The following is a 21,256-nucleotide window of genomic DNA, read 5'->3' as shown; positions in this document are numbered from 1 at the left end:
CTTGTTAAGTAATGCAAAATTAATATAGCATAAAAACGTTGTTACATTAATGGTAGGCAGGTTAACCATGGTAAACATTGTCAACCCTTTTTAACCATCAACACATACCCCGTGGTTGACAAACATTAATATAGAAATGGTTAGTATTAATATAACATAAATACATTAACACATTAATGATCAACCATGGTCAACACAAGTCAACCATAGTCAACCTCATCTAACTCTCTGCAACCATCATCAACAATCAACAGCCCTTGGCAACCATGGTCAATCCTGGTCAACAATTTTTATCCATAGTTAGACAATGTCAACCTTACGAACCAACATCAATTTCCACTATTTATATATCGAAAAATATCATTATAAGTAAAAATTAATATCTATCGATATATATCAACCCATTTAGTAATGTAGTGGTGCTATTATCTTATTTCACTAACATCATTTTTTCTTTTTACCAAACAAACCCAGATATTGAATGAAAAACCATTTGCACACCATACTATCACAAAAATTGTATCAGCCTCCATTAAAGTTGAGATTGGGTTCAGATAACGTTTGATTTTATATTACACAACGGACAATAATGAATAATGAACAATAATGGACGTTCGTTTCCCCGTTGGCATCACACCCTTGTCGGCATTGGTGTGGGGAATACAAACGATTTGCACTTGAACTTCAACTAATGATGTGGATTAAGGCCCGCAACACTTTGCAATGGGCTGTCCAAGAAGCGTTGGTTGGTTTGAGGGGCAGACTAACGGGCGAAATATCAAGAAACCATAGATTTATCTGTTACTCAGTTGGATGTAGTTGTCAGTTGCGAGACAAAATATAAAATGGGTAGATGCCATCCAATGTAATCTAGGTGAAGGCATTATGGAATCGGATTTGATTCCCAATGCCAACGATGAAGATTGGATAGCACAGCTATATCAGTCATTCGTTTTTCGTACCAAACACATACATACGTTCAATGGTTCAAGGCGGAAGTATCACAAGCGCTGCTCTCATCAAATCATAATTATATCGGTTGCAGTATGTCGGGCGTGCTGCACATTCTGTCCTCATTGGTGTTAAATATTCCTTCAAGCAGGGACATACCCTTAATGCTTAAGCAACTTTCTGCTTTAGGTCACGGCCTTGAGTTGCTTTTGCAGAGGATGGCTTCAGATACGCACGAAGCAGCAAATTACTCTTCCAGTTTCTTGTCTTCACCGAATAATTACGGATACGGTATTACCAGTTATGATGAAGACAATTACAGTAGCACTTCTGGTATTCCGTGGCATAATCTTGTATCATCCTATTCTGTCAGCATTGCGTTGCTGTTGCATTGCCTAGTTAATGTGTTTATGTTTTCTCCTGTAAAGGGCTCCAACCTGGTATTTGTTGAGTGTTGTAATGAACCATTTTCTAGAACAAAGTTAGCCCAATACCAACAGAAACTACCTTTTATTTCCAATGTTCATGATGTGAAAGTATACATATATGTGTTACAGTTGGATCCATTCATTCTAAATACTCTAATTAAAAATTATGAAGTTATGATTATTGGTAGATTTGGAAATAGTTTGGAAATATGATGGTAAACAACTTTGCTTGTATTTCAAATTTCTAAACAATCAATTAAGTCTATCAAATTTCCAGATAATCAATTAAATTCAGCAAAAAGCGTAGTCACTCCTAGGCTCTTTTTCGCTACATTGTGACCCGGTCTACGCCCGCGTTTGGAACTGGACGCACACCGTAACACCGATTTTCAAATTTTCAATAATAGTACACATAAAATGTTTTTCTAATTTTTTGAATCTGCATGTTGGTCTGTAATGTAAAAATGGAAACGGTTTTGTACAGAATCGACTCAAATAGAACACACAGTACGAATTAATGGATGGACAGGAGCCAAAAATCAAACATGATGAATTGTTTCCTCAGTAGTGACTAGGGGCTCTCGCGCGAGGTTTTGGGGAAGCTACGTCCTCGGCTCACAGCGTACAAGATGACGTGGACAGTATATTCCACGCTATCGACCTTCTAACGTGGACAGATTGTTTCAAGCCGTTGGTCGCTGATGACGCGGCAGGTTTGGATTTTTTCCTGTTATGGTTTTCTAAATTGACGGTGGACTGTCTTCTGACACTCGTAGCCAACCAGTGTGCATCTAATGGCACTGGATTGGTAGTTGTATCGTCATTTATTTCTAAAATTTGTGAAGAAATATTATTTTGGGAAAATGTTTTCGTACAATTGGTTTCGTTTAGGGCAAACTATGAAATGTTGATATTTTTCAGAAAATCTATTGCTTACAATGGATTTATGGGTTTTGGTTGGGATCATTTAATATATACATTAAAAATGCTAAGTTTAATATTCCTAATATAAAATGTATGACCATAAATTTTTGGTTGCATTTTGATATAGGATAGTGCAAAAAGTTTTATATTTTTGGGTATATTTTGATTGAGTTGTTTTTAATGATATTGTTTTAGAAGTTTTTCTGGTGAGTTTTTTCAGTGTAATTTTTCTAAAATCAGGCATGAATTTATTGAAATCACAAGCTTGATGGGTAACCCTTGCAAAATCGAAGTGCCCTAGGGGTTTTCACGGTGCTTAATCCATATATACAGTCAAAAAATTAGTTTAAATAACACAAATCAAGATTTCACCTCAAATGTTTCCACTAGATTCTGGCATCGAAAAGTCCAAAAGGTCGCACTAAAGACAATGCCAAGGTCACACTCAAGACAACTCCTATTTTGATAAGGTTTATTCAAATTTTCATTTAGAATAATATATTTGAGTTGTTAAATTTATATGGGTTGAGTTTTTAGGGGTTTTAGGATTATGAATTGGGTTATGTATTTCAAGTAACATAATATAGCCATCTTATCAATAATTTTATCATCAAATTTGGAAAAAGAAGTAACAACATAAAAAAGAGAGACTTTGCTTTTCAATTTATGTTCATATAACAATGTGGATGTATAGGATTAGCCATGACTTATCAATAGGCCCATAGATCATGACAATTAAAGAGTGCCTACATTTTTACAATTATGTGTGGTTTGGCTATGGTTTTGCTATGTTTCAATGTTTAGCCTTGGCATTTGACAAAGTGTGTGTGTGTTAGGTGTTAATTGGTGGTTGTTGGCCTTGTGGTCATTTGCCTAAGATTCCAATTCATTAAATTTACCTTCCTCAACCATAAATTACAAGTTCATGTTTCATACCCAATACCCAGTTTAGTAAGCTCATAGTTTCATGGTGAAGAGTGTTATCTTCAAGTAGCTTAGAGGCAATTAGTAGCACTTTGGTACCTCACTTTAGTATATACTGAGTCTATATCTCCATTTTAATGGAGCAATGCATTTGTTTTTATTTGTATGAGAATAGTGGTTTTAGGATTACTATTCATGTGTCATTTAATCTTATATGCATGACATTTTACCCTACCCTCATAAGCTTAGGCTTTCCTTAAAACCCTACGAGGTCCATACAAAAGGGTTCATGAACTTAATGCTAGGTTTTCAAAAACTATTAAAGGCCTTTTGGTTTAGCCCATACTTGTATTCATCTTCATAAAGATATATTTTATTTGTTGTTTTCATTTGCTTCTTAGTGAGGTTTAATCTTTTCCTTGAAAACCCTTATAGAGTAAGTTAGACTACAAGAAATACAAAATCAAAGCCAATAAAATAAACCATTAACCCAAGAATGAGAGGTCAATAATATACAAAATATTAATCTAAGAAACAAGATTAAAGAGCTATAAGGAAAGATAGAAAACAATTTGTTTGTTAATGGTTTGGAAGGTAAGTTGGATATCGAACTCGTCAAAGAGGAAATGGATGAGCTCATTCAGATAGACAATGAGTGTAACAAAAGAGTCTTGAACCTCATAATTTTAGTATAAGAGAGAAATACGAGGTGTAAACACTTCCCCACCTTAATCTTGGTGGAAGATGTTCACTTGTTAATCCAACCTCCTTATAACAATTAGGGAGATGGGATAATAATAATGATTTATTTTTTGTCCTTAGAATTAGAAATTAGCATCATTTTTGTTTTTGTCTCATCTTGAAGCACCCAGTGATATAAAATTTTACCTCAATCCAACCTCTGGATTAGAATTTAAGATCCTTTAAATTACGACTAATCTGAGGGTGCCATGTCATCAACCCTGCCACATGAAGCCATGTGGCCAATCTTCCTAGCGCCACCTGGCAGGTTGTAATGAGCTTCCAACCCACTCATTACCTATCAAGTCCCGGCTTCATACCCTATCTATAACTCTTGGTGCCCCTCCATTAGTTTCATCTGGGGTGAATCTTCCAGGGTCGAACCTCCCACTACCCTTGGTTCTAGCTTCCCAGTAGATACTCATGGGCTACCCAAGTTATTACTTTTGGTGTGCGTATGATGATTTCCTCTAGGGAGGACCTTTTGAGGTCAAACTTCTACTACCCATAGTTCCATTTCCCCATCAAGTACTTATGGTATACCCCAATTATTTCTTCCAGTATGCCTCTGTTGTGTCCTCTAAGGTCACCCTTCCACCATCCACGGCTCCAATTCCCCAAATATAACTCCAGGGCATGCTCGAGCTATTACTTTCGATGCACCTATGATGCCTTCCTCTGAGAAAGGTAACTCCATTGTATGCCATCCTTTTGCTCGTCCTCTTCACGGTAGGCATATTCAGAACTTTCAATTATGGCTCTTCCACGTCAAGACCTCTTGTCAAGTAATACAAATATAGTTGAGCTACCGAGACTATAAGGTTAATTGTAAGCATGAGGTTGCAATCTGTGAGCCCACAGTAAAGCTTCACAATGGCTTTCTTTGAGGTGGTTTTACTAGATCATACGCAACATGCTCGATATTGAATCTGGTGATTTTTCTTAAGGGTTGTCTCCCCTCCTGTGCCTTGTGCCATTCACAAAGGAATCCTATATTGGCTTGGCTGCGGTGGCTCTACTAACGTCTGGAATTTCGCTCATGGCCATTAGAATTTTCGAAGGTACCCACCAATGCTATCCCTCCTGAGCTTACCAAAATTTTATTCTTATAGTATCCATTAGTTTCACAAGGTACTAAGAAGGCTACAAGGAGATCAATACTACTCGAAGATCCGCAGACTAAGGTGCACCCTATAGCTTGCAAAGACCTGACTAGAAACTTTGTGGCGCTTTTTGAAAGTCTCCAGGACATTTGGCTATTAGTAGGGACCAAATGTTTATTCCTTTGAATGAGGTAACATTCCCTAGAACACCATGGCTATCACCATTCATTCAAGTGGGAATTTTCCACACCATCTCATCACCAAGATGTGGCACACATTATGGTGTTCAACCTAAGGAGATTCAATACTAATGCAAATAGAAAAAGAATGAATTCTACTGATAATGCAAGGTTGAAACATCAGGTTAACCCATCCTATAAGGTCACACCCTACTCACGAGAGCTCATAGATCCTCTGAACCAAGTCCTGGTTCTAGTGAATGTGTATACCCATCACCAGGGCACACATTATAACAAGCTAAAGATGCCCCTCATGTAAATCACAGGTTAATAAGAATAAGGGAGGAGGAAAATCCTTAGCATTCTCACATTGTAACATCAACCATGCCAATACAGATTATCATCAATGTAAACATCATATTGTATCAAGAAGAAGTCCTCTTCTAAATATTTTTGTAATCAAATCAAGCCTCTTATGGGTTATTCCAATGCCTTTTATGTTATGCACTTCCCATCAATTAATTGTGTAACAGTAACAATACAATCATGTATTTTCCTTATACATAGAAACACCATTTCAACCAGAAATGCAACACACAATCATGTATTTTTTTTATGCATGTCAATCCCATTTCAACCAGAATTGCAACCTACAATCATGTATTTTCCTTGTGCATAACAACACCATTTCAACTAGAAATGCAACATACCACTATTAACATGTAAGGTATACATAAGAGTACTTATCTTGTGAGTTTTTAGGGAAACTGAGTAAGGAACTATGACTCGCCACCCAACCGTAGATAGTTGCAACCAATCCTCACATGTATTTATCATCCTTGAGCCGAATTCCAAAGATTGAGATGGATTACTAAAGGGATTATGTGTTGAATTTTGGTTGAAAAAGGGACTCTAGAGGCTCTCTCACCTCCACCCACCAACCCAATAATAATTCATAATTCTATAGGGAATAGAGAGGCCTACTACCTCCACCCTATAGTTTTTCATCAGCTTGAAAACTCCAGGGAATCCATAGGCCTCACCTCCATGCTCCATGGAATTCAGAGGCTTCACCTCCACCCTCCAAGGAATCCATAGGTTTCACCTCCACCATCCAGGGAACTTAGAGGCATCACCTCCACCCACTAGAGGGAATCCAGAAGCTTCACCTCCACCTTCGACCACAAAGGCTCCACCCACTTGGGGAATCTAGAACCCACTGTCAACCAGTCAACAAGCAAAGGGGGACTCCATAACTTCCTACCAAGAATCCAAGAGCTAAACCTCTACCCAAGCTACTAAGGGATTCCAGCGAAACCCGCCTTCACCTCCATCCCCCTAGGTGTCCTAAGGTTTACCCTCACTTGGAGAAGCTCCTCCCATGATCTAGATTGGATCATTATATTCTTTTTCATCCATATCGACACATTTGGAGTGGAAAAGGTGGAGGATCAACTCATGGGACCGTCTTTACCTGTGGGACCCAATTTGGAAAAACAGGGTTTGAAACCTTCCAAGAGTGTTTTTGAGGCATCAAACGACATTTTTGGGGGTAATAATTTGGCGCTTTAGCGTTACATCTTTTCATGTTGTTCCACACACAAATATATTTCCAATTGCACAAGAAGCGCATCAATCATAGTCCATATGAAAAAGTTATGCCAATAAGAAGATGACCTTCTTGTTTTCACACCTGTAATTCAAGAGGATGTCGTGTCAACCCCCATTATTCATAGAAAAGGGGCTAGCCATGTGTTTGTGATGTAAAATACTCTAGAATAGTCTATATTGTAACTGTAGTTAAGAGTTGATGTAGTCAAGCTTAACCACTAGTAGGCTATTGGGTTGTGTTATAATCGGGCCACTAAGAGGAAGAGACATTCCATTCCTCCGAGAGCATTTTTCTCCATAGTTGAGAAAATATAGCTAGGAGAGATAGGAGGTAGAGCACATAGAGAGGATTTTTGTATTGTAGCATCCCACATACCACATACATTACTTCTTTGTACCTGTAGCCATATTTTCCAAACAGAGAAAGAGAAAGGAGCGACATCACCTTCCTACTAGGTTTTCTCCTGAAGGGGTCTCCCAGAGTATATCTTATGTCATATGTGTGTGTGAACTTATTTTGTAATTCTCTACTTTCTTGCATAATTTCCATTCGCATGCATGCACTAATTACAATTAAATTTACAGATCTAGAATTTAAATGACACTGCAATAGTGTAGAAATTCATAACTTTAATATATTATTATCAGATCTGCTGTGACGAACATTCCAGTGGAATATACATGATAGTTTACGGATCATTTGGTATCATAGCAAGTTTCTTTGGGTATTTTGTGGAGATTGCAGGGATATATATTGACAGGGCTGAAAACCATAAAACTCTAATCATGGTCGACGAATTTGTAAATGAACCTCGTGATCCTGTAGAGGTGAGACTTACGTTGTTGGAACAACAAGTCGTAGATATCAACCATAATGGAAGCCTCCTCATAATGGTCTTGGATAAAAAGCTGGGGATATTTGGAGAAGATGGGGGTTCAAATGTAGAGAAAAACTCAAAATGGGGATCAGAAGATTAGGGAGAAACAACGAACCACTCGATAAAAGAATCCGGAAAAGATCAACCCGACTCGAGTGTCATGAATCAATACCCATTTAATTGAATAAAAATTCGATATCAAGCCATACCATGGCGAGATCAATGCTCCGAAGTTGAACCATTGGTTGAAACAACTGGAATTTTATTTTAGTGTCCATCCTATTGAAGAAGGATAAAAAAATATCATTCACGCAACTAAAATTAGAAGACCATGCACTTAATTGGTGGGAGAGCCACATGGAAACCCTGAGATTGGAAGGAGAACCTCTAGTGACTAAGTGGGAATCCTTCAAAACCCTCATTAAGTTACAATTTTATCCCATTAGGTACGTGGAGGACGATTGGATCTGGTGGCATTACTTCAAGAAAGGGTTGGGCCAAAACATGCAGGAGTACACCATTAAATTCAGAAACATGACTATAATGTTGGGTATCTCTCCAGAGAAACTAGATATACTCCTCTAGTATTTGTGGGATCTGCACCACCATTTGCGTGAGAAAGTGATGTTGTTGAAGCCCAAACCAATGGATGAGGCTAGTCTACATGTGTAATAATTAGAAAACATAGGCTTAAGGAGAGCACAATCAAGTGTATTCAATGAATAGGAGAAACAAGATGGTTCTGAGGGGAAGAATAAGCAAAAAGAGGGAAAATACAAAAATACGGCAACCAGAGTGCACCAATGTATAGATCCTAGCAACCATTTCAACATTGATGGCCATACAGAGGAAAAGTGTTGGAAGTTGCATCCAAAGTTAAACCTGAAGAACAAGAAGAAAGATAATAAGAAGAAGAATCTCATGGCCACATATTCGAGTAACCAAGTTGAAAGAAACTCAGATGTGGATGAGAAGATCGTCTGTATGTCAATACAAAAGGGGGTTAACCTGATTAGCCTTCAACAACGGGAAGAGAAATAAATGACCAAACTCTTCCATATAAAGATACACGTCAAGAAGACAAATATTGATGCTTTGTTTGACTCAATGTTGGGTCCCTATAATACTAGTGATTACCCCATTATTATTGTAGTTATACCCCTTATTAATATTGTTGTGCCCCTATTGTCCCCATATTGTTATTACTGTGCCCCATAGAATCCCTCTATTGTTATTTTTGTGGCTTTATATTATTATTGTTAGGTCGGCTGGATTATATTATGACTCCTTAGACTCCTATATATAGAAAGGAGGTTTTGTCATTTGGATCATCCAAGAATTGTTCATTTATGTAATGTAAAGGAGGTTGACCCCTCGAAGAGGCTGAATTCTAAGGCGTTGATCTATCTTTTCTATCTTCTCTTGAGCTGGTTTCATAACATTTGGTATCAGAGCTTTGGATTCTAGGGTTTCGCTGCTCCAAATAGGTCATCGTGGCATTTTCGCTATAACTTTTTTTTCTATGGCGTTTCAGAAGTTGCAAAAAAAAACACATTTGAGAAGAAAGTGCGCTGAACCTTGGTTTCCAAATTACATTCAAAATAGGTGACCTGGGGAAAATCGTCATAACTTTCTCTCTGGGGATCAGATTGAAATTTCATAAGAAGGTACAGAAAGAGGACGGACTTTAGTTTCTTGTGTGCATGTTTCAGATCCAAAGGTCGAAACAGTGACTCGTGGCACATCGTACAAGTTCGCTCTACTGAACTAGTCTATAAGCAAGTCACTGTGGGAGATTTCACATAACTCTTCCTTGGAGAATCCAATTTGGGTCAGACTTGTGGCATTGGAAAGAGGACACAAAGGGCTACTACAGCTCACAAATTCAGAACTAGATGATTGGAAAGTATAGAGATACATCAGAGGAAATATCGAGCTCCTATAAAGTGAAAAAAGGTGTGTAGATTTTCTTAAATTTTTGCTTAAGCTTGGTTTGAAAATTTATTTTGAAGGAATTCAAAGGGCATAATAGAGAATTATTATCGGTAACTGATGCCCTGAGGAAAGAAAATGCAAACACCTATTAAGGAACCTAAAAGCTCTAGCATGACTCATGAAGAAAAGGAAGAAATGCAACTTGATATATCAAAATTACAAGACCAAGTGCAACAACTGTCCATTGCACAAAAAGGAACAGAATCTAAGATGGATGGTTTAAAGAAAGATGTAGAAGCTAAGATGGATGGTTTAAAGAAAAGTGTAGAAGCTAAGATGGACTGTTTAAATAAAGGCGTAGAAGCTAAGATGATTGACGTGGAAGCGAAGATGGATGATTTGAAGATAGATTTGAAGACAGACATGGACGAATTGAAGATAAATATGAATAAGTTGCTACAAGAAATGGTCCATAAGGGTAAAAGGGTACTAAAAGAAACTCATGATGAGAACAAAAGAAATGTTAATCATGATTCCATAGATGCTAATGTTGGATCGAAGACTCACCATATTCCAAAAATCGATATGAGGAAGTTTGATGGCAAGGATCCTGCCACATGGATATTACAGATGGAGCAATTCTTTGATCTCAATAATGTGCAAAACACACAAAAGGTACGTATGGCAACTTTATATTTGGAACCAAATTAGTTTGTATGGTATCAATGGCTTTACTCCCGTAAACCATTTATCACTTGGGCAATTTTTACGGAAGAATTGATAGCACATTATGAGGATACACAAAGCAACACTTTTTTTAACCAATTGATAAGTCTGAAATAAAAGGGTTCAATAATGGAGCACATTGAGGAGTTCCAAAAATTGAACATAAGGGTAAAAGATATTCCAGAGGAGCATAGGATTGATGTGTTCATAGGGTCTTTAAAGGATAATATCCAACATGATGTTCGCCTTTGGGAACCTGATTCCTTAGAGAAGGCATTCAGGTTAGCAAGAAAAATGGAAAGCAAAATTATGGCAACCAGGAAGCATACCACTCACAACTATAAAGACGGAAGTGTTGTTGCCCCTAGTCTTCCACAACCTATAAGGTTGACACCACAACAATTGGAAGAAAAAAGAGCAAAAGGGCTTTGTTACAGTTGTGATAGCAAATACACTAAAGGTCATAAGTGTGCTGAGAAGAAATTATTCTACATAGATTGTGAAGAGAAAGAAGAAAAGGAGCAAGAAAGGTCAAAAGAAGAGGATATACTCCAGGAACAAAGCCTAGATGAAGAACAAATAAATCCAACCATATCTTGTAATGCATTGGCGGGAATTACCACTCCTCAAACCATCAAGATAGAAGGACAAATCAAGAAGAAAAAGGTAATAGTTTTGATTGATTCAGGAAGCACCCACAATTTTATTCATTGTAAGGTAGCAAAAGAATTGAATTGCTTCCTATATCCAGCACCAGAGTGTCAAGTGATGATTGCAAATGGAGGAACAATAAATTGCTCTGGAAAGTGCCATAATATCAAGCTATCCATGGGGGAATATGTATTGAATAGCCCAATGCTTTCCATTTCAATGGGAGGTGCTGATGTTGTACTAGGAGTCCAATGGCTACAATCCCTGGGTACAATAGCTTTTAATTTTCAAGAACTTTTTATCAAATTTTCTACGGAAGGAAAGGAAGTTGAATTAAGGGGTATTGCAGGGAAACCAGGAAAGATAATCAGCTCTAATAGTATGACAAAGCTTCTAAAAAAGGAGCAAAGAGGTGTAATTGCACAATTATGCTCGCTAGATGTGTCCACATCGGAATCATCTATTTCTCCAGATCTCCAAAAAGTCCTGGACAATCATTCCAAGGTATTTGAGACTTCCAAAGGTCTCCCACCTATGCGTGATCATGATCATGCTATTCATCTGATTCCAGGAAGTGTTCCTCCAAACATCAGGCCGTACAGATATCCCTATGTACAAAAGAGTGAAATTGAACATATGGTTGCAGAAATGCTAGAGGCTGGTATAATTCAACCGAGTCAAAGTTCTTTCTCTACTCCAGTAGTATTGGTGCACAAGAAGGATGGATCATGGCGCATGTGTCCGGATTATAGGGAGCTCAACAAGCTCACTATTAAAGATAAGTTCCCCATTCATGTCATTGATGAATTACTGGATGAATTGCATGGATCAATTTACTTCACCAAGTTGGATCTTCGTTCATGATATCATCAAATCAGAATGAAGACTGAAGACATTCCAAAAACAGCATTTAGAACTCATGAGGGTCATTATGAATTTTTGGTCATGCCTTTTGGCCTTACCAATGCACCTTCAACATTTCAAGGTTTGATGAATTCAATTTTCAAACCATTCCTTAGAAAATTTGTGTTAGTATTTTTTGATGATATACTAATCTACAGCAAGTCTTGGAAGTATCATGTTGAACATGTTAACAAGGTGCTACAACTATTGAAGGAGAAACAATTATATGCAAAAAGATCCAAATGTTTCTTTGGAGTCCAAGAGGTGGAATATTTGGGTCATATTGTATCTCATGAAGGAGTTAAGGTAGACCCTAGCAAAATTAAAGCCATTAAGGAATGGAAAATCCCCACGTCCATAAAGCATCTGCGAGGATTTCTCGGGTTGACAAGGTATTATCGCAAGTTTGTTAAGAATTATGGGAGAATAGCAGCACCTCTAACAACATTATTGAAGAAAGATGCATTTTCATGGACTCCGGAAGCAACAAAGGCCTTTGAACATCTTAAAGAGGCAATGTGCCAAGCAACGCTCTTAGCTACATCGGACTTCACAAAAACCTTTATTGTGGAATGTGACTCTTCAGGAAATGGAATTGGTGTTGTTCTAATGCAAGATGAAAGACCCATTTCTTTTGAAAGTCGTCCAATCAAGGGAAAGTTTTTAAGCAAAGCTATTTATGAGAAGGAAATGCTGGCAATACTCCATGCACTTAAAAAATGGCGACCCTACCTAATGGGTAGACACTTCAAGGTAAAAACAGATCATGATAGCCTTAAATACTTTTTACAACAAAGATTATCCTCTGATGAGCAACAAAAGTGGGTCACAAGATGTTGGGTTATGACTTTGAAATCATATACAAAAAAGGGAAGCAAAATGTGGTGGCAGATGCACTCTCAAGAAAGGATGAGGATGTGGAAGCATTGTTGTGCGCCATTTCTATTATCCAACCCGATTGGATAAATGAAGCAAGGGAGGAATGGAAGAATGACGAAGAAGTGTGGGCACTTATTCGAAAGTTACAACAAGATTCCAATACGTTTGGTACATTTAGCTGGTAAAATGATTCGTTATGGTACAAAGATCGCTTATACCTCTGTAAGAATTCCCAGCTAAAACAAAAGATTCTTATGGAATTGCACAATTCTCCCTTAGGAGGGCACTCAAGATTTTTAAAAACGTACCACAAGGTTAAGAAAGAATTTTTTTGGGATGGCCTTAAATCAGATATTCAAAAGTTTGTGGCTAAATGTTTGGTTTGCCAACAAAATAAAGTTGAAACAATTAAGACACCGGGTCTATTACAACCTTTATCCATTCCAAGCCAACGTTGGGAGGAGGTTTCAATGGATTTTATCACAGGTTTACTCAAGTCTGAGGGAAAGAGTGTCATCATGATGGTAGTTGACAGACTTACCAAGTATACACACTTTTGTGCATTATCACATCCATTTAAAGTCAGTACAGTTTCTACTACATTTATGGAAACAATTCAAAAGCTACATGGAAACCCAAAGATTATTGTAAGTGACAGAGATCCCATTTTCACTGGAAATTTTTGGATAGAATTATTTTCTTGTCTTTGTACTCAGTTAGCTCATAGCTCATCTTATCATCCTCAATCTGATGGGCAAACTGAGATAGTAAACAAATGTTTGGAAGGATATCTTCATTGCTTTGTATCTGATAAACAGACACAATGGGTCAAATGGTTGCCTCTCGCTGAATGGTGGTATAACACTTCTTTCCATACAGCAAGAAAAATGACCCCATTTATGGCACTTTATGGGTATCAACCACCATCCATCACATCATATTTAAGAGAAAATTCTAAGGTTCAGGCAGTGGAACATCACATCGAACATCAACAACAAGTCCTCCAACTCTTAAAGGATAACCTCGTGTTGGCACAGAATAGAATGAAACAACAGGCAGATCAACATTGCAGTGAAAGAAGTTTTGATGTAGGTGATTGGGTATTCCTACGGCTACAACCATATAAGCAAATGTCCCTCAAGTAAGCTAAGAAGGATAATAAATTATCACCAAAGTATTATGGTCCGTACAAGGTGTTGCAAAAGATTGGTACTATGGCATACAAATTGGAGCTTCCTGCAGCTTCTCGATTGCACCCAGTTTTCCATGTTTCATGTTTAAAGAAGGTTATAGGCGACAAGCTCCCAGTTCAAACAATATTGCCAGAACTTGACGAGGAAGGAAAAATTATATTGGAACCGGAAGCAGTCACAAAAACAAGAACTCGACAGCTATGAAATCGTTCAATTTCAGAGTATCTTATCAAGTGGAAGAACTTATCTGCTGAAGATTCCACATGGGAGGATGAGAATTTTATGCAGAAGTATCCAGAACTACTCAAGCGTTGAGGACAACACTTTTTTGAAGGAGAGAGGCATGTTGGGTCCCTATAATACTAGTGATTACCCCATTACTATTGTAGCTATACCCCTTATTAATATTGTTGTGCCCCTATTGCTCCCATATTGTTATTACTGTGCCCCATAGAATCCCTCTATTGTTATTTTTGTGGCTTTATATTATTATTTTTAGGTCGGCTGGATTATATTGTGACTCCTTAGACTCCTATATATAGAAAGGGGGTTTTGTCATTTGAATCATCCAAGAATTGTTTATTTATGTAATGTAAAGAAGGTTGCCCCCTCGAAGAGGCTGAATTCTAAGGCGATGATCTATCTTTTCTATCTTCTCTTGAGATGGTTTCATAACACTCAGGATCACAGGTTAATCTCATTGCAGCAAAGTTAGTCAAGAAGTTGGGGTTGGAATTTCGTGATCATCCAAATCCATATCTACTAGGATGGAAAAATAAGGATGAAGAGCTGAAAGTAACAAAACAGTGTAAAATTAGATTTGCTATCAGTGATGATTTATTGATGAAGTAGATCTAGATGTGGTTCCCCTTGATGTATGTCGATTCATGTTTCGAAGTCCATACATATACATGAGTGATGTAATCTTCATGAGGAGAACCAACCAATACAAATTTGTCAAGGATGGAAAATTTTTCGTCAGCAACACGCACAAAGGCAAGTCGAAAATTTCATTGGTAAGTGTCAACTAAGCCAAGAAATTGATAAATTCCAACAAGAAGTAGGTTTTATTGTTTTTAAGAGAAATTCATATTGTAGAGGAGTCAAGCAAAATCATGTGAGGTGAAGAAACATTTACAGCAGTGGCTAGAATAGGTTGTCATCCAACCAAATATATGTAATGTCCCATAATAATAATAATAATAATAATATTGATAATAATAATAAATAATATAATATAATATTAAAATATAAGCAAATAAATAATAAACAATAAATAAAAGATAATAATAGTAAATATATAATAAATAATGAAGAAATATAATAATAACAAATAAATAAAAGAGTAAATAACAATTATAGAGTTCTAAAAAGTATATATAAAAATAAACTATAAAATAGTAACAATAAGTAAAGTTGATAAAAAGTGAAATAAAATAAGAAAAAGTTCACTAAGAGAACTATAAAAGTAGTAAAAATAAACAAAGTTATCAAAAAGTAAAAAAGAATAAAATAAGAAAGAAATAAATTAAGAGAAAATTGAAATTACATAAAACTTAAAATAAAAAAATAAAAGTTGCATGTTGATACATGGAATGTGTGCATGTGGTTCCATTTTTCAATGTCTTGTTTATTTAATAGACGATGAGGAAGATGAGAGATCATGCCCTCCCCATTATTTGGGGAAAAAGTGTAGTGAAACAAAAAGGCTCGGGAGTGGCAAGTTGTAGAAAGATTATGTGCATCTGAGTCTACGGTTGGGTGGAGAGTCGTCCTCAAAATTTTGTTGCAGTTAGCGAAATTCAAATAGCATTCAAATCCGAAATTACAAGTAAGCAATATCTCGCTATAGCTAAGTTGCTTTTACTCCTATTTCTCAACAATTCTATGCTAATTAGTTGAATAGAGGTCTGTTGATTGTAAATTGCAGAATTGATCTAATTAATTACATTTTAATTTTGGAGTTGTTACACAAGTATTAGAGCAATTTCAAACCCTTAAAACAACGTTATAATGTTTAAAAACAAAAACAAAAAAACTTAGACTATTTCTCGCTTCCCGGAAAGAATAGTCTCTATACATTTAATAGAGAACATTTGTATTATCAATCATATACATTTAATAGAGAACATTTGTATTATCAATCATAAATAGCTCTTAAGTTTTTCTTTTCTATGCACATATATATATATATATATATATATATATATAAATTGATTGAAATAGTCTCTATACATTTAATAGAGAACATTTGTATTATCAATCATATACATTTAATAGAGAACATTTGTATTATCAATCATAAATAGCTCTTAAGTTTTTCTTTTCTATGCATATATATATATATAAATTGATTGAAAACTGCGGTTTAAAAAAATAGAAGCCTAACAAAAGTGAAAACGAGATCTTGGCAGACAAACAAAAGAGGGAAGAAGAATATTGAGGAAAATAACCAGTGAGATAAAGAGATCCTGAAAATGTAACTGCGAAAGTGGCTTAGAGATCCTCGGAAGAATCTGAAATTCTACATTGCTAAGATTTGATTTCGTCATGGTGTAAAAGCGAAACCTGTCATGTTTTTCGTTGACGGGATTTGAACCCGGTCGCCTGGGTGAAAACATGGCAGCGTTGAATCCAAGCTTCTTTTGCTGGATATAGCACGCAAAAAAGAAATAATTAGTTTTCCATTTTATATCTTGTCTGGCGCTGGACCAAGCCATTCTCGCACATTCACTTTTATTGTTCAAGTAGCTGGTATGAAATTGAAATTTAGAAGGGAGTCTTTGAGATTAAAAAAAAATAAAAAAACACGCAAAGAAAAATGCAACATGGACTGTTGCTGAAGGAAAAAAAAATCAATTTGTCCTCATTGTTTTAGCTTGCCATGAAATTAAATCATGTGGGTCAAGTGGTTGGTATGAAATTGAAATTTAGAAGGGAGTCTTTCAGATCAAAAAAATTAAAATACACCCAAAGAAAAATGCATCATGGAATGTTGGTGAAGAAAAAAAAAATCAATCTGTCCTCATTGTTTTAGCTTGCCATGAAATTAAATCACAATAATGATTACCTTAAAAAAATGAGAATTACAAAGAAAATAAAAATAGCAATAAAAAGGAAGTGGGTAAATTTTATACAACCGAGAGCATAAGATATTGAATCATTAAGGATAATAACAAAAGTTCTCATCAGTGAGTAACAATCACTTGCTATAAGCCTCCCCATTGTTGCAGATTGCTTCTATGATGATTGGTGCTGAATTAATATATTTATGAAAAATATAAATGTGTATAAATAAACTTATGAGTAATGTAATGTTAAATAGAGTGTATATGTAATGTAAATAGAGGTTACATATCGTAAAAGTGACTTAAGAAAAAGTGACTTAAATAAAGTTAGAGTGTATATAATGTAAATAAATGCATATTAAAAAAAATGAATGAATATATTATGGTTCAAAGAATCAGGACTATTCATCTAAAAGTTGTTATTTTATGTTTAAATCAATACATAAAAGAACTGTTTTATGTAATAAAAGAATTTATTAGATTTTTATGGGTTATATATACATATGTATATATATATATATATAACAATTTACCAATTTTTCTTTTAAGTTATTTTTGTCACGATTTTAAACTCATATACATGATGATTTGAAATAAATTCAGATAAAGAGATTTTTTTTTGTTTTTATTATTAATATGAAGGTAGGGAAAATAAAATATATTTAGTCATTTAATACCATACTTTGTTGAAAACTTTTTTGTTTTTGTTTTAATGACAATATTGATTTTCTACCTAATGTATGCTTCTCTATTGAGTAGGATGTTAATTTGATTCTTTTGATCTAGCTAATAATGTTGTCAATACTAATTGTTTGGGTTCATAGTTGACCCAGGGAAAATTCACTAGACTTTGTTGATATTTGTTTAATATTATTAATAATATGGGAGCTTTTGACATTGGGTCAATTAGGAATTGATGTCATTGATTGATTTTGGATGTACAAAGTCTTTCATGGCGATGATTATGCTTATAGTGTATTTTTGAGGTTGTTAGGTTCCTATACCAATAGGAGTCATAATTTTTGAATGGCTGAGATTAAATATGTAATATGTACATACCTTTGCTTTTTGCAAATGTTTTGTACATTAAAAAAAAAAATTAAAAAATGTAAAGAGGGTATGTCCTAAAAGAAAAATCAAAAGACAAAAATAATAAAAGGGTCAAAAAAGATGAAAAATATGAACCCCAAGAAAAGAAAAGACCATGAAAGTGTGCAAATCAAAATGCCACTACTTTTTACCGTTTGTGCAAAATAAATGATTGTGTGCAACTTCTAATCTTTGCCACAATTCATGATGGCCAAAATGTTTAAACTTGGCTATTTCATGTTTTAATTTCATGTTTATAGTTAGAGAATAAAATCTGACCAAACTGTCTAATCTTGGTAGATAAGTAGATTGGGTAGAGTAAATAAAATGAGCTCAACTATTTAATTTGAGCCCTTAGATGTAATAAGGTTAGAATTAGTTAGTTTACTATTGTAAAAAAAAAGAAAAATGTTTGATAAGGGTTTGCTAGCTCAAATGCACTCTAATAAAGAGAAGTAAAAATGGTAGGATGAGTAGATGGGTAAGTAGAAGAAAGGTTGCAGACTTTTGATGATTGATTAGACAAAAGCATGTGTATCATCTTTTTCATCATAAAAGTCACATATGTGAATAGGCACTCAAGCATGCAGATGGATATCAAAATCAATTAATTAACTCTCTTCATTCATTTTTCCCTTTTACTTAATTAATTTCGCAAAATAAAAATCAAAGTTCTTAAAAACCCTAGGTCAAAGAGGCTCAGAGCATTTCTCTGACTTTTGGAGGGACTGGACCCTCAGCTCAATGACTTATAGGCTATAAGTAATAAAATCCCCTCATAAACATTTACCCCCCTTCAGCTCATTCATTCTTCCTAATAAATACCTTTTCCTAAAGTTAAAATCCTATTTTCCTAAAGAAAAGCAATCACCCCCATGAATACCCTTTTTTATAAAAACCCACAAAAATACACTTAGCCTAAGTTATAATGTTTCAATGTAAAAAGAAAATGAATTACAAAAAACACATTATGCTTAGCGCAATCCATTTTTTTCCTTTTTCATATTAACTTCTGATTTATATTTATTAAATTCTCGAAAAAAACCTTTTTACGATATATATTTATTAAACCCCTTTAATATTAATATCCTTACCCCGAAGTTTGAAATATAAACTTTATATTATCTGAACCTCGACAAATGACATAATTAATCGATCTGTGATTAATTAAAGTCAAACCATCCACCAATGAAATCTCACCCGATACATTAACCTTCACCTTAATCCCGCATTAAAGCTAAACCATCGCGCTTAATTGCTCGCCGGGCCCCCCCATTACCTTCCGTGCAACTCTCGTGCCTGACCACAACACGATCTCCCACCTCCTCATCCGATGGCCCGTGTTGATTTCGGAAGGGCCTAAAATCTAAACGATACCCACATGAAATGGGTTGTTTTCCGCTGGGCCCCAGAGGCGACATGGCGCTTGATGAATGGAATCAGGCAGCCTCTCCCCAATACCACCAAGCACCCAAAATCTATGTGAAGTAAACCACTTACCGCCAGCCTGCTACCCGCCAAAACAGTCATTGTTCACCCCGCTATGTGACAAACTGTCACTGTTCACCCATACCTGCCAAATTGACTTTTCATGCATAAATCCAAAAAAGCCCAAATCATTGTTTTATCATTTTTTAACTATAATTTCCATGCACGTGCCTGTGAACATTGAAATCCGTCAACCCACGTGCACTTGCACTCAGAAGGCGCCAAAAGATTCTAGATTGCCTTCCAGCCTGATTGAAGCATTTTCAACCATTCAGAATTGCTAGTTACCCGGTTCAGACACAGTATACTCCAAATTCCAGGTATTTAAGCCAGAATCCATTGAAAGCCCTGTAAATTTCTGAACTAGTCTTTAAGTTTTCTTAATTGAAATTAAAAGGAACTTTAGTAACATAAAACCCACCTGGAATTTAACCACCATTACCCCTTCCCCATTCTTAAATCTACAAGGACTAAGAATGGCAGCCCCAATTGCCATGGATGTCTAACCATTTACCACTCCTCACTTGGACCTAGATTACCTTCCCCTTGCTAACAAAGATTTCCAAATCAAGGACACCTATGTCCATGAATCTCCTTTCAAATTATATTGTTGATATAGAGATCAATACCTCAACCATGCCCATAAAATAGGTCTTTGGGAGTCTAACTTTCCCAAGTACCAATTTCCTGAGGTGCACATCTTTCCAGAGATTGTCCATTATTTCCATGCAAACTACATTCCCAGTCAAAGAGCAGTGATGTCTGTTGACCAAACCATACTTTTCACTATCATTGCCGAGTCAATCAATGAAATGTTGCAGCTACAACTAGGGCAGAATTTAACCCCTATTTTAATTGGAGACCTACTGGACAGATTCCCCAAGCCTACCACTGCCAAGCTTGCTAAAATTTTCCAATGTTTTATTGTAGAAGAAAAACATATCCCAAAATATCTCCTCCATACACATATACCATATTTTCTCAATTTGGCTAGTACATTGTAGCAATGATATCTAATATTTTAGGCTACACCACCAGTGAGTACATAGATGAAATCATCTTAGACTTCATGTCCATTTTCTCTCCAGAACAACCTCCTGTTGTCATGTATGATTATTCCAAGTTCATAGCTGGCAAAATGCATGACCAATTCCTTAGAATGAGTACTGAGAGAGTTTTTAAGTATTCTTCAGTTTTGTACCACCTTTTCTTATATTACCTAGCTGACAAGTTCCCCTTCACTCTCCAAAATCTTGATACTAAAGGTCATCCTAGGTCAGTGATTTTTTGGACTCCTTTGATCCATAAGTATGATTCCTCATATCCATACACAGACTCCATAAGTCTTTTTGTACATCCAGTAGTGACCATTCTGCCAGGAAGTCCACCTCCAAGAATCAGTTCAGATATCAGGAGGATCATGCAGCTATCAAAACAACACAAAATGGGAGATTGGTACTTGTACCAAAATTACACAGAAATTACGATCTATGGCTGTGAGTTGGCCCCATATAAACTGCCTAAATACCTCCCAATGAGATTATTTGCTCTACAGTACTACAGGTAGATAATCAATTCAGATGAG

The sequence above is a fragment of the Pinus tabuliformis genome, chromosome X (assembly GCF_031772625.1).
Source record: "Pinus tabuliformis cultivar Carrire ecotype Pingquan chromosome X, CPIR1, whole genome shotgun sequence".
Taxonomy (NCBI): domain Eukaryota; kingdom Viridiplantae; phylum Streptophyta; class Pinopsida; order Pinales; family Pinaceae; genus Pinus; species Pinus tabuliformis.
The sequence above is the reverse complement of the archived record's forward strand: the minus strand, read 5'-3'. Positions refer to the sequence as shown.